Raw genomic sequence first — 13434 nt, 5'->3', positions numbered from 1 at the left:
GTCAATGTTAGGGTGACGGTTAGGTTTAGGGTCAGGTTCAGGGTCATGCTCGGGTTTAGGGTCAGGTTCAAGTTTTGGTTTTGGGGCAAGGTTCATGTCAAGGTCAGGGTTAGGTTTGGGACAGGTTTAGTGTCAGGGTTAGGGTTAGGTCAGCTTTATGTTTAGGTTCTGTTTTATGAGTAGGTTCAAGATCAGGGTTAGATTTAGGGTTACGATTCTGTTCAGAATCACGGATTGGGTCAGAGTTAGGTTTACAGACAGGGTTAGGGTCAGTGTTAAGGTCATGGCCAGGGTCAGGTTTAAGGTTAAGGTCTGACATAGGCAAAGTTCAGAGTTAGGGTTATGATCAGGGTCAGGGACAGGGTCAGGTTTATTGTTAAAGTGGGGTTATGGTTAGGTTTAGAGATAGGTTGAGGGTTAGGGTTAGACCGGGTTAGGGTCAGTGTCAGGGATAATGTTAGGGGTTAGTTTTAGGGTTAGGTTCAGCGTTAGGTTTCGGGTCGGGGCCCGTGTTAGTGTCAGGGTCAGGGTTACGTTTAGGGTTAGAGTTAGGGTCAGGCTCCCTTTCAGTGTCAGGGTTAGTGTTAGGGTCAGGGTCAGTGTCACTGTTAGGGTCAGGGTAAGGCTTATGGTCTTTGGCTGGGTCAGGGTCAGGGTGAAGACTAGGGCCAGTGACAGCTTTACGGTCAAAATCAGATATTGGTTTAAAGTCCACATTCGGGTCAGGGACAGGGTTATGTAGTGGTAAGTGTTAGAATCATGGTTAGGTTTAGGGTCAGGGCCAGAGTCAGTTTTAGGTTCAGGGTCTGGTATAGGCAAAGTTCAGGGGTACGGTTATGATCATAGTCATGTAGGGGTCAGGGTTATTGTTAAAGCTTAAAGTTAGTGTTAGGGTTAGCGTTAGGTTGACGGTTAGGGTTAGAACTTGTTAGTGTCAGGGTCCGTGGTAGGGTTAGGGGTTAGTGTTAGGGTTAGGTTCAGCAATAGGATTCGGTGTACAGCCCGTGTAGTGTCAGGGTCTGGGTTACATTAGGGTTAGAGTTAGGGTCAGGCTCACAGTCAGGGTCAGGTTTAGTGTTCAGGTCAGGGTCGGGGTCACTGTTAGGGTCAGGGTTAGGTTGATGGACAGAGTCTGGGTCAGGGTCAGTGTGAAGTTTAGCGCCAGTGTCTTTTAAGGGTCTGGTTCAGGTATTGGTTTAAAGTCCACATTCAGGTCAGGGACAGGGTTATGTAGAGGTCAGTGTTAGTGTCATGGTTAGGATTAGGGTCAGGGTCAGGGTCAGGGTCTGGTGAATGTCAGGGCCAGGGTCAGGTTTAGGGTCAGGCTTTGGTTTAGGGTCAATGTTTGGTTCAGTGTCACTGTTAGGTTTTGGTGGTAGGGTTTAGGATTCGGGTTAGGGTTATAGTTAGTAGTAGGGTTATGGTTAGGGTTAGGAATAGCGAAAGGTCAGGGTTAAGGTTTGGTTTAGGGTAGGGGTAAGTGTTAGGGTCAGGGTCAGCGTTAGGTTTAGGTTCAGGGTCTGTAGAGAGTCATGGTTAGAGTTACGTTTAGGTTTAGGGTTACCGTCAGGCTCCCAGGCACGGTCAGTGGTAGGGTTAGGGTCAGGGTTAGGTCAGCATCAGGGTTAGGATTAGGGTTAGGGTCAGGGTCATGGTTAGGTATAAGTCATTGTTACGGTAATGTCAGAGGTAGGTTTAGGTTCAGGGTCCACATCAGGGTCAGTGTAAGGCTTAGGTTTAGGTTTACGGTTCAGGTCAGGATCACACTAAGGTTCAGGGTCAGGGTCATGGTCAGGGTTTGGGTTAGGGTTTGGGGCAGCCTCAAAGTCAGTGTCAGGGTCAGGGTTAGTGGTTACTTTTAGTGTTACTGTTACTGTTAGTTGTCATTGACCCATCCCTTCAGGGTCTCAAGATAAAACCTGGGCAGAAGGGTGTAGACCTTACACCCCATCCCACTTAACCAGCCTTAAACTGGGGTGTGAACATGACTTGCCCACCAGACATATAACCCCTCATCATCCTGATCCTGCTGGGGCATCTCCACCCACGATGGCTTGGCCAGGTCCTCTTTACACACAGACACCCAGACACCCAGAGCCGCGCACACACACACACACACACACACACACACACACACACTCACAGAGAGAGAGACGAGGAGGAGACCTAGGGCTAAACCTGTTGATCAGAAGGTGTGGACTCTCTTACTCTGAGCCCCCTGGTGTCCCCTTGATTTTATTAGCCAAAGGGCCTGAGACGTTGGGGAAACCTGATATGACCTGCCAGGGATTGGACGTATCTGGTGGGCGAGCTCTCTTCTCCCTGCATCCTCTGGGCTTCAGTACAGCAGAAGAACATGTCGCTTCCTTTAGGATGTGCCTAGAAATGAGCTGGGCATGGCCGTTTTCTCTGTAATGGGGTGCCTGGATACCTGGCTTCCAATTCCTTTGGGCTGTGTCATCAGGGAAGTGAGGTCACCACTGCCTGGGGTTCCTTACCAAACTTCCTTTTTCACCAGAGCTCCCTAAGCCGCCGGTCCACAAGCTGCTCAAGGCTCACACTCCACTCAATGCAGTGCCCATCCAGTTACCCCCATACAGCCTCCCCACGCCCCTGAAGGGCTGGGTTCATCTGTTGTCCCCGCTGGAGGGAACACAGCTGGGTTTAGACCAAGTTACTGTTAGGGTTAGGGTTAAGAACAACTAGGGTCAGGGTTAGGAATAGACGTCTTTGGGGTCAGGGTTAGCATAAGGCTTAGGGTAGGGGTCAGGGTTAGGGTTAGGTTCATGGTTAGGTTTAGGGTCAGGCTCACAGTAGGGTCAGGGTTAGCGTTACGCTCAGAGTCAGGGTCAGGGTCCGTGTTAGGTTGACGGTTAGGTTTAGGGTCAGGTTCAGGGTCATGCTCAGGTTTAGGGTCAGGTTCAAGTTTTGGTTTTGGGGCAAGGTTCATGTCAGGGTCAGGGTTAGGTTTGGGACAGGTTTAGTGTCAGGGTTAGGGTTAGGTCAGCTTTATGTTTAGGTTCTGTTTTATGAGTAGGTTCAGGATCAGTGTTAGCTTTAGAGTTACGATTCTGTTCAGAATCACGGATTGGGTCAGAGTTAGGTTTACAGTCAGGGTTAGGGTCAGTGATAAGGTCAAGGCCAGGGTCAGGTTTAAGGTTAAGGTCTGACATAGGCAAAGTTCACAGTTAGGGTTATCATCAGGGTCAGGGAGAGGGTCAGGTTTATTGTTAAAGTGGGGTTAGGCTTAGGGTTAGAGGTAGGTTGAGGGTTAGGGTTAGACCGGGTTAGGGTCAGTGTCATGGATAATGTTAGGGATTAGTTTTAGGGTTAGGTTCAGCGTTATTTTTCGGGTCAGGTCCCGTGTTAGTGTCAGGGTCAGGGTTACGGTTAGGGTTAGAGTTAGGGTCAGGCTCCCATTCAGGATCAGGGTTATTGTTAGGGTCAGGGTCAGCATCTCTGTTAGGGTCAGCCTTAGGTTTATGGTTTTTACCTGGGTCAGGGTCAGGTTGAAGTCTAGGGCCACTGTCAGGATTACGGTCAAGATCAGGTATTGGTTTAAAGTCCACATTCGGGTCAGGGACAGGGTTATGTATTGGTAAGTGTTAGAATCATGGTTAGGTTTAGGGTCAGGGCCAGAGTCAGGTTTAGGGTCAGGGTCTGGTATAGGCAAAGTTCAGGGATAGGGTCATGATCATAGTCAGGTATAGGGTCAGTGTTATTTTTAAAGTTTAGAGTAGGTGTTAGGGTTAGCGTTAGGTTGACTGTTAGGGTTAGAACTTGTTAGGGTCAGGGTCCGTGGTAGGGTTAGGGGTTAGTGTAAGTTTAGTTTCAGCGATAGGATTCGGGGTACGGCCCGTGTTAGTGTCAGGGTCTGGGTTACATTTAGGGTTAGAGTAAGGGTCAGGCTCACAGTCAGGGTCAGGATTAGTGTTAAGGTCAGGGTCGCGGTCACTGTTAGGGTCAGGGTTAGGTTTATGGTCATTGTTTGGGTCAGGGTCAGGGTGAAGTTTAGCGCCACGGTCAGGTTTAGTGTCAGGTTCAGGTATTGGTTTAAAGTCCACATTCGGGTCAAAGACAGGGTTATGTAGTTGTCAGTGTTAGTGTCATGGATATGATTAGGGTCAGGGTCAGGGTCAGGTGAAGGTCAGGGATAGGGTCAGGTTTACGGTCAGGCTTTGGTTTAGGGTTAATGTTCGGTTCAGTGTCACAGGTTTCGGCAGTAGGTTTTGGGATTGGGGTTTGGGTGAGAGTTAGAAGTAGGGTTATGTTTAGGGTTAGGGATAGACAACGGAAGGTCAGGTTTAGGGTTTGGTTTATGGTAGGGTTTAGTGTTAGGGTCAGGGTCATCGTTACGATTAGGTTCAGGGTCCGTAGAGGGACATGGTTAGAGTTATCTTTAGGTTTAGGGTTAGCATCAGGCTCACAGTCACGGTCCGGGGTAGGGTTAGGGTTAGGCTCAGGGTTAGGTGAGCGTCAGGGTTAGGATTAGGGTCAGGGTCAGGGTCATGGTTAGGTATGAGTCATGGTTACGGTGTTCACAGAATTAGGTTTAGGTTCAGGGTCCACATCAGGGTCAGTGTCATGCTTAGGTTTAGGTTTAGAGTTCATGTCAGGATCACAGTCAAGTTCAGGGTTAGGTTCATGGTCAGGGCTTGGGTGAGGGTTTGGTGCAGGCTCACAGTCAGTGTCAGGGTCAGGGTTAGTGCTTACTGGTAGTGTTAGCCCCGCTCCTGGGTCATGGACCCATCCCTTCAGGGTCTCAGGATAAACCCTTGGCAGAAGGGTGTACACCCTACACCCAATCCCACTTAACCAGCCTTAAACTGGGGTGTGAACATGACTTGCCCACCAGACATCTAACCCCTCATCAGCCTGATCCTGCTTGGGGCATCTCTACCCACGATGGCATGGCCAGGTGCTCTTTACACACAGACCCACAGACATCCAACCTTACACACACACACACACACACACACACACACACACAAAGACGGGGAGGAGACCAAGGGCTACACCAATCATCAGAAGGTGTAGGACTCTCTGACCCTGAACCTCCTGTGTCCCCTTTTGATTTTATTAGACAATGGGTCTGAGGCGTTGGGGAAACCTGATATGACCTGCCAGGGAGGGGACCTGTCTAACGGGCCAGCTCTCTTCTCCCTGCATCCTCTTGGCTTCAGTACAGCAGAAGAACATTTTGCTTCCTTTAGGATGTGCCTAGAAATGAGCTGGGCATGGCGGTTTTCTCTGTAATGGGGTGCCTGGATATGTGGGTTTCAATTCCGTTGGGCTCTGTCATCAGTGATGTGAGGTCACCACTGCCTGGGGGCTCCTTACCGAACTTCCTGCTTCACCAGAGTTACCTGAGCCGCCGGTCCCAAAGCTGCTCATGGCTCACACTCCAATCAATGCAGTGCCCATCCAGTCACCCCCATACAGCCTCCCCCCCCCCGGGAGGCCTGGGTGCAGCTGTTGTCACCGCTGGATGGAACACAGCTGGGTTTCGACCCTGTTACTGTTAGGGTTAGGGTTAAGAATGACTTAGGGTCAGGGATAGGGATAGACATCGTTGGTTTCAGGGTGATGTAAGGCTTAGGGTAGGGGTCAGGGTTAGGGTTAGGTTCTTGGTTAGGTTTAGGGTGAGGCTCACAGTAGGGTCAGGGTTAGCGTTACGCTCAGAGTCAGGGTCAGGGTCAGTGTTAGAGTGACGGTTAGGCTTAGGGTCAGGTTCAGGGTCATGGTCAGGTTTAGGGTCAGGTTCACGTTTTGGTGTGGGGGCAAGGTTCATGTCAGGGTCAGCGTTAGGTTTGGGACAGGTTTAGTGTCAGGGTTAGGGTCAGGGTCAGGATTAGGTTTACGGTTATGGTAAGGTCAGCTTTATGTTTAGGTTTTGTTTTATGAGTAGGTTCAGGATCAGTGTTAGCTTTAGGTTTACGATTCTGTTCAGGATCACGGATTGGGTCAGAGTTAGGTTTACAGTCAGGGTTAGGGTCAGAGTTAAGGTCAAGGCCAATGTCAGGTTTAAAGTTAAGGTCTGACAAAGGCAAAGTTCAGAGTTAGGGTTATGATCAGGGTCAGGGAGAGGGTCAGGATTATTGTTAAAGTGGGGTTAGAGTTAGGATTACAGGTAGTTTGAGGGTTAGGGTTAGACCGGGTTAGGGTCAGTGTCAGGGATAATGTTAGGGGTTAGTTTTAGGGTTAAGTTCAGCGTTAGGTTTTGGGTCAGGGCCCGTGTTAGTGTCAGGGTCAGGGTTACAGTTAGGGTTAGAGTTAGGGTCAGGCTCCCATTCAGTGTCAGGTTTATTGTTAGGGTCAGGGTCAGAGTCTCTGTTAGGGTCAGGGTTAGGTTTATGGTCTTTACCTGGGTCAGGGTCAGGGTGAAGTCTAGGGCCAGTGTCAGGATTACTGTTAAGTTCAGGTAATGGTTTAAAGTCCACATTCAGGTTAGGGACAGGTTTATGTAGTGGTACGTGTTATAATCATGGTTAGTTTAGGGTAAGGGCCAGAGTCAGGTTTAGGTTCAGGGTCTGGTATAGGCAAAGTTCAGGGATAGGGTTATGATCATATGCAGGTATAGGGTCAGGGTTATTGTTAAAATTTAGAGTTAGTGTTAGGGTTAGCGTTAGGTTGACTCTTAGGTTTAGAACTTGTTAGGGTCAGGGTCGGTGGTAGGGTTAGGGGTTAGTGTTAGGGTTAGGTTCAGTGATAGTTTCGGGGTACGGCCCGTGTTAGTGTTAGGGTCTGGGTTACATTTAGGTTTAGAGTAAGGGTCAGTCTCACAGTCAGGGTCAGGTTTAGTGTTCAGGTCAGAGTCGGGGTCACTGTTAGGGTCAGGGTTAGGTTTATGGTCATGGTCTGGGTCAGGGTCAAGGTGAACTTTAGCTCCAGTGTCGTGTTTAAGGTCAGGTTCAGGTATTGGTTTAAAGTCCACATTTGTGTCAGGTACAGGGCTATGTAGTGGTCAGAGTTAGTGTCAAGGTTAGGATTAGGTTCAGAGTCAGGGTCAGGTAAAGTTCAGGGCCAGGGTCAGGTTGAGGTACAGGCTTTGGTATAGGGTCAATGTTCGGTTCAATGTCACAGTTAGGTTTTGGCGGTAGGGTATGGGATTGGGGTTTGGGTTAGAGTTAAAAGTAGGGTTATGGTGAGGGTTTGGGTTAGGGTTAGATAGCATACGGTCAGGGTTAGGGTTTGGTTTAGGGTAAGGGTTAGTGTTAGGTTCAGGGTCAGCATGAGGTGTAGGTTCTGGGTCCTTATTAGGGTCATGGTTCGAGTTACCATTAGGTTTAGGGTTAGGGTCAAGCACACTGTCATGGTCAGGGGTAGGGTTAGGTTCCGGGTTAGGTCAGCGTCATGGTTAGGATTAGGGTCAGGGTCAGGGTCCTGGTTAGGTTTGAGTCATGGTTACGGTAATGTCAGAGTTAGGTTTAGGTTCAGGGTCCACATCAGGATCAGTGTCAGGCTTACGTTTAGGATTAGGGTTCAGGTCAGTATCACAGTCAGGGTCAGGTTCGGGGTCAGGGTCAGGGCTTGGGTCAGGATTTGGGGCAGACTCACAGTAAGTGTCAGGTTCAGGGTCAGGGTTAGTGGTTACTGTTAGGGTTAGCCCCGCTCCTGGGTCATGGACCCATCCCTTCAGGGTCTCAGGATAAACCCTGGGCAGAATGGTGTAGACCCTACACCCGATCCCACTTAACCAGCCTTAAACTGGGGTGTGAACATGACTTGCCCACCAGATATCTAAACCCTCATCAGCCTAATCCTGCTTGGGGCATCTCCACCCACAATGGCATGGCAAGGTCCTCTTTACACACAGACACACAGACACCCAGAGGCACTCGCACACACACACACACACAGACAGGGAGGAGACCTAGGGCTACACAATTGGATAAGATGTGTGGGACTCTCTGACTCTGAGCCCCCTGGTGTCACCTTTTAATTTTATTAGTCAAAGGGCCTGCGGCGTTGGGGAAACCTGATATGACTTGCCAGGGAGGGGACGTGTCTGGTGGGCGAGCTCTATTTTCCCTGCATCCTCTCAGCTTTAGTACAGCAGAGAACATGTCGCTTCCTTTAGGATGTGCCTAGAAATGAGCTGGGCATGGCGGTGTTCTCTGTAATGGGGTGCCTGGACACTTGGGTTCCAATTCAGTTGGGCTCTGTCGTCAAGGAAGTTAGGTCACCACTCCCGGGGGCTCCTTACCGAACTTCCTGCTGCACCAGAGCTCCCTGAGCCGCCGGTCCCCAAGCTGCTCAAGGCTCACACACCACTCAATGCAGTGCCCATCCAGTGACCCCCATACAGCCTCCCCCCAGCCCCTGGAGGCGTGGGTGCAGCTGTTGTCCCCGCTGGAGGGAACAGAGCTGTGTTTAGACCAGCTTAGTGTTAGGGTTAGGGTTAAGAATGAGTTAGGTTCAGGGTTAGGGTTAGACGTCTTTGGGGTCAGGGTTAGCGTAAGGTATAGGATGGGGTAAGGGTTAGGGTTAGGTTCCTGGTTAGGTTTAGGGTCAGGATCACTTGGGTTCAGGGTTAGCATTACGGTCAGAGTCAGGCGCAGGGTCAGTGTTAGGCTGATGGTTAGTTTTAGGGTCAGGTTTAGGGCCATGGTCAGTTTTAGGGTCAGGTTCAAGTTTTGCTTTGGGGCAAGGTCATGTCATGTCAGGGTTAAGTTTGGGACAGTTTTACTGTCAGGGTGAGGGTTAGGGTCAGGGTTAGGTTCATGGTTATGCTAAGGTCAGCTTTATGTTTAGGTTCTGTTTTATGAGTAGGTTCAGGATCAGGGTTAGCTTTAGGGTTACTAATCTGTTCAGGATCACTGATTGGGTCAGAGTTAGGTTTACAGTCTGGGTTAGGGTAGTGTTAAGGTCAAGGCCAGGGTCAGTTTTAAGGTTAAGTTCTGATGTAGGCAAAGTTCAGAGTTAGGGTTATGATCAGGGACAGGGAGAGGGTCAGGATAATTGTTACAGTGGGGTTAGGGTTAGGGTTAGAGGTAGGTTGAGGGTTAGGATTAGACCGGGTTAAGGTCAGTGTCAGGGATAATGTTAGGGGTTAGTTTTAGGGTTAGGTTCAGCGTTACGTTTCAGGTTAGGGCCCGTGTTAGTTTCAGGGTCAGGGTTACGTTTAGGGTTAGAGTTAGGTTCAGGCTCACATTCAGTGTCAGGGTTAGTGTTAGGGTCAGGGTTAGATCAGCATCAGGGTTAGGATTAGGGTCAGGGTCTGGGTCATGGTTAGGTATTAGTCATATTTACGGTAATGTCAGAGTTAGGTTTAGATTCATGGTCCACATCAGGGTCCTTGCCAGGCTAAGGTATTATTTTGGGTTCAGGTAAGGATCACATTCAGGGTCAGGGTCAGAGTCAGGGGCAGGGCTTGGGTTAGGGTTTGGGGCAGGCTCACAGTCAGTGTCAGGGTCAGGGTTAGTGGTTACTGTTAGGGTTAGCCCTGCTCCTGAGTCATGGACCCATCCATTCAGGGTCTCAGGATAAACCCTGGACAGAAGGGTGTAGACCCTACAACCGATCCCACTTAAGCAGCCTTAAACTGGGGTGTGAACATGATTTAACCACCAGACATCTAACCCCTCATCAGCTCATCCTGCTTGGGGCATCTCCATCCACGATGGCATGGCAAGGTCCTCTTTACACACAGACACACAGACACCCAGAGGCACTCGCACACTCACACACACACACACACACAGGGATGAGACCTAGGGCTACACAATTGGATAAGATGTGTGGGGCTCTCTGACTCTGAGCCCCCTGGAGTCACCTTTTAAGTTTATTAGCCAAAGGTCCTGTGGCGTTGGGGAAACTGATATGACTTGCCAGGGAGGGGACGTGTCTGTCGGGCGAGCTCTCTTTTCCCTGCATCCTCGGCTTTAGTACAGCAGAGAACATGTCGCTTCCTTAGGGTGTGCCTAGAAATGAGCTGGGCATGGCGGTGTTCTCTGTAATGGGGTGCCTGGATATGTTGGTTCCAATTCAGTTGGGCTGTGTTGTCAAGGAAGTGAGGTCACTACTGCCTGGGGGCTCCTTACCGAACTTCCTGCTGCACCAGAGCTCCCTGAGCCGCCGGTCCCCAAGCTGCTCAATTCTCACACTCCACTCAATGCAGTGTCCATCCAGTGAGCCGCATACAGCCTCCTCCCAGACCCTAGGAAGCCTGGGTGCAGCTGTTGTCCCCGCTGGAGGGAACAGAGCTGGGTTTAGACCAGCTTAGTGTTAGGCTTAGGTCTAAGAAAGAGGTAGGCTCAAGGTTAGGGTTAGACGACTTTAGGGTCAGGGTTAGCGTAAGGCTTAGGGTAGGGGTCAGGGTTAGGTTTAGGTTCATGGTTAGGTTTAGGGTCAGGATCACAGTAGGGTCAGGGTTAGCGTTACGGTCACAGACAGGGTCAGGTTCAGTGTTAGGCTGACGGTTAGGTTTAGGTCCAGGCAGGGTCATGGTCAGATTTAGAGTCAGGTTCACGTTTTGGTGTGGGGGCAAGGTACATGTCAGTGTTACGTTTAGGGTTAGAGTTAGGTTCAGGCTCCCATTCAGTGTCAGGGTTAGTGTTAGGTTCAGGGTCAGTGTCACTGTTAGGGTCAGGGTTAGGTTTCTAGTCTTTGCCTGGTTCGGGGTCAGGGTGAAGTCTAGGGCCAGTGTTAGGCTTACGGTCAGGATCAGGTATTGGTTTAAAGTCCACATTCGGGTCAGGGACAAGGTTATGTAGTGGTCATTGTTAGGGTCATGGTCAGGTTTAGGGTCAGGGTCAGGGTCAGGTTTAGGGTCAGGGTCTGGTATAGGCAAATTTCAGGGTTAGCGTTATGATCATAGTCAGGTATAGGGTCAGGGTTATTGTTAATGTTTAGGGTTAGTTCTACGTTTAGCGTTAGGTTGACCGTTAGGGTTAGAACTTGTTAGGGTCAGGGTCCGTCGTAGGGTTAGAGGTTAGTGTTAGGGTGAGGTTCAGATATAGCATTCGGGGGAGGGCCCATGTTAGTGTCAGGGCCAGGGTTACATTTAGGGTCAGAGTTAGGTTCAGTCTCACAGTCAGGGTCAGGTTTAGTGTTCTGTTCATTGTCGGGGTCACTGTGTCAGGGTTAGGTAATCGTCATTGTCTGGGTCAGGGTCAGGGTGAAGTTTAGCACCAGTGTCCTTTTTAGGGTCAGGTTCAGGTATTGTTTAAAGTGCACATTCGGGTCAGGGACAGGGCTATGTAGTGGTCAGAGTTAGTGTCAAGGTTAGGATTAGGTTCAGAGTCGGGGTCAGGTAAAGTTCAGGGCCAGGGTCAGGTTGAGGGTCAGGCTTTGGTATAGGGTCAATGTTCGGTTCAGTGTCAAAGTTAGGTTTTGGCTGTAGGGTTTGGGATTGGGGTTTGAGTTAGAGTTAGAAGTAGGGTTATGGTTAGTGTTAGGGTTAGGGTTAGACAGCGTAAGGTCAGGGTTAGGGTTTGGTTTAGGGTAGGGGTTAGTGTTAGGTTCAGGGTCAGCATGAGGTGTAGGTTCAGGGTCCTTATTAGGGTCATGGTTTGAGTTACCATTAGGTTTAGGGTTAGGGTCAAGCACACTGTCACGGTCAGTGGTAGGGTTAGGGTCCGGGTTAGGTCAGCGTCAGGGTTAGGATTAGGGTCAGTGTCAGGGTCCTTGTTAGGTTTGAGTCATGGTTACGGTAATGTCAGTGTTAGGTTTAGGTTCAGGGTCCACATCAGTGTCAGTGTCAGGCTTAGGTTTAGGTTTAGGGTTCAGGTCAGGATCACAGTCAGGGTAAGGTTCGGGGTCAGGGTCAGGGCTTGGGTCAGGTTTTGGGGCAGGCTCACAGTCAGTGTCAGGGTCAGGGTCAGTGTTAGTAGTTACTGTTAGTGTTAGCCCCACTCCTGGGACATGGACCCATCCGTTCAGGGTCTAAGGATAACCCTGGGCAGAATGGTGTAGAACCTACACCCAATCCCACTTAACCAGCCTTAAACTGGGGTGTGAACATGACTTGCCCACCAGATATCTAAACCCTCATCAGCCTGATCCTGCTTGGGGCATCTCCACCTACGATGACATGGCATGATCCTCTTTACACACAGACACACAGACACCCAGAGGCACTCACACACACACAGACACACACACAGACAGGGAGGAGACCTAGGGCTACACATTGGATAAGATGTGTGGGACTCTCTGACTCTGAGCCCCCTGGTTTCACCTTTTAATTTTATTAGCCAAAGGGCCTGCGGCGATAGGGAAACCTGATATGACTTGCCAGGGAGGGGACGTGTCTGGCGGGCGAGCTCTCTTTTCCCTGCATCCTTTCGGCTTTAGTACAGCAGAGAACATGTCGCTTCCTTTAGGATGTGCCTAGAAATGAGCTGGGCATGGCGCTTTTCTCTGTAATGGGGTGTCTGGATACGTGGGTTCCAATTCAGTTGGGCTCTGTTGTCAAGGAAGTGAGGTCACCACTGCCTGGGGGCTCCTTACCGAACATCCTGCTGCACCAGAGCTCCCTGAGCCTCCGGTCCCCAAGCTGCTCAAGGCTCACACTCCACTCAATGCAGTGCCCATCCAGTGACCCCCATACAGCCTCCCCCCAGCCACTGGGAGACCTTGGTGCAGCTGTTGTCCCTGCTGGAGGGAACAGAGCTGGGTTTAGACCAGCTTAGTGTTAGGGTTAGGGTTAAGAATGACTTAGGGTCAGGGTTAGGGTAAGACGTCTTTGGGGTCAGGGTTATCGTAAGGTTTAGGGTGGGGTCAGGGTTAGTTTTAGTTTCATGGTTAGTTTTAGTGTCAGGATCACAGTAGGTTCAGGGTTAGCGTTACGGTCAGAGTCAGGTGCAGGGTCAGTGTTAGGCTGATGGTTACGTTTAGGGTCAGGTTCAGGGTCATGGTCCGTTTTAGGGTCAGGATCAAGTTTTGGTTTGGGTATAAGGTCATGTCAGGTCAGGGTTAGGTTTGGGAAAGGTTTAGTGTCAGGGTTCGGGTCAGGGTCAGGGTTAGGTTCATGGTTATGGTAAGGTCAGCTTTATGTTTAGGTTCTGTTTTATGAGTAGGTTCAGGATCAGGGTTAGCTTTAGGGTTACTAATCTGTTCAGGATCACGGATTGGGTCAGAGTTACGTTTACAGTCAGGCTTAGGGTCAGTGTTAAGGTCAAGGCCAGGGTCAGTTTTAAGGTTAAGTTCTGACGTAGGCAAAGTTCAGAGTTAGGGTTATGATCAGGGTCAGGGAGAGGGTCAGGATAATTGTTAAAATGGGGTTAGGTTTAGGGTTAGAGGTAGGTTGAGGGTTAGGATTAGACGGGTTAGGATCAGTGTCAGGGATAATGTTAGGGGTTAGTTTTAGGGTTAGGTTCAGCGTTAGGTTTCGGGTCAGGGCCCGTGTTAGTGTCAGGGTCAGGGTTACGTTTAGGGTTAGAGTTAGGTTCAGGCTCACATTCAGTGTCAGGGTTAGTGTTAGGGTCAGGG

The sequence above is a fragment of the Mustela lutreola genome, chromosome 4 (assembly GCF_030435805.1).
Source record: "Mustela lutreola isolate mMusLut2 chromosome 4, mMusLut2.pri, whole genome shotgun sequence".
NCBI classification, from domain to species: domain Eukaryota; kingdom Metazoa; phylum Chordata; class Mammalia; order Carnivora; family Mustelidae; genus Mustela; species Mustela lutreola.
The sequence above is the reverse complement of the archived record's forward strand: the minus strand, read 5'-3'. Positions refer to the sequence as shown.